A 1,532-nucleotide genomic window follows, 5' to 3' on the forward strand; every position below is an offset into this window, starting at 1 on the left:
ATCGAAACGCTTTTCGTTTCGTCTCAATCGGAGTTTCCGTTGAGATTTTACGGTGAAAACAAGTAAGACTCGTCTAAACTCCTTCGCTTGCTTCGACTCGCCCTTACCTCCATCTTTGTGTTCTCCTTCAAATCTCGATCGAAACGTCTCTTGTTTCGTCTCGATTGGAGTTACCATTGAAACTTTACGATAAAAAAAACCAGTGAAGACTAGTTTTCTCGCGTGGATTCAGATTAATCGCATAATACGGCAACGGTTAACTTAACACCTTAGCCGCCTAAACTATACGATTACGTTGAACCTTTTTATTGACTTCGTATCAGTCAAGTTTGGAAGATAATTGTCAAGTCTCAAAGGATAAACATCAATATCGAAAAAGGCAAACATACACAAGAAGAGGAAGGGAAAACGAACAAGCAAAACTGAGAAGAGACAAAACTACATCTTCGAGAGAACTAAGGTATTTGCGACTTGAAATTTTTGAAATCAGACTTGGAGTTTTCGTAGGAAATTACTAAGAAATAAAAACGCCTTTGAGACTGCCATAGAACTTTAGGGAACGTAAAACCTAGGGGGATAATCCAGCGAACTAAGTCTTAGGTGATTTTTCCTGTCTCGATATATTGTCCTATAACTGTTCGTCCAGATCTTGCAAACCGATCTAAACTCTCCGAAAATCGAGAAACGATCCCCACGCATATCAAGCTCGCTTCCTAAGGAGAGAAAAAACTAGAGACATGAACGCCGTCTTAAAACCGATTCATTTCTGGCAATTCTCTCGGAACCGACATATTCCAAGTCTTCAACCTGGAAACAACCAAATCACAGTCCAAGCGTCGTCTTCAAACCGACTCGAACTGTTGATCATTCTATTCCTCGAGAGAAAAGGGATGGAGTAGTTCCGTATACTATACTCGTATACTCCCATACTTCAAAAACATATTCAAACAATGCGATGTCTCATCAAGATCAAGAAAACGCTTTCGACAAAGCAAACTCTCGTAGAAATATGCGGAAAAATATTCATAAAATGCGATGTCTCGTCAAGATCATCCTAAAAGCAAACGACATCTGAGATTCGTCTAAACGCTGGGAACTGATCCAAACCATGTTGGAAAAATTCTCAAAGACTATACAGCATCTATCATCGCAATTATTCGTTTAGAAAACCTCTGCCAAAGTTCAGAATGAAAGTCGATGATTTACTGAAGTCATAAAGATCTTTTCCAATTTGATAAAACGAGTTTCGTATAAGAATCATTATACGAGAAATCTTCAGGCATCAAAGCATCACTCTCATTTTCCGTTGAACCAACTGACTCACGGAAAAAAATCAAAAACATTTGCGACAAAGTAAAATCAAGAACAAGAGTAACAGAAAATACGACAAAGAGAACACGTCCTCCCCGCTTGTCGACTAAGTCTATCGCGGTTTAACTGATTCATTCAAGAAACCTGCAAAAACGTTTCGCGACTAGNGTAACATTCGAAAGTAAACGTAACAGGTTTTACGAAAAAGTACTTTCCTTATA

Source organism: Brassica oleracea, chromosome C3 (assembly GCF_000695525.1).
Source record: "Brassica oleracea var. oleracea cultivar TO1000 chromosome C3, BOL, whole genome shotgun sequence".
In the NCBI taxonomy this organism is placed as follows: domain Eukaryota; kingdom Viridiplantae; phylum Streptophyta; class Magnoliopsida; order Brassicales; family Brassicaceae; genus Brassica; species Brassica oleracea.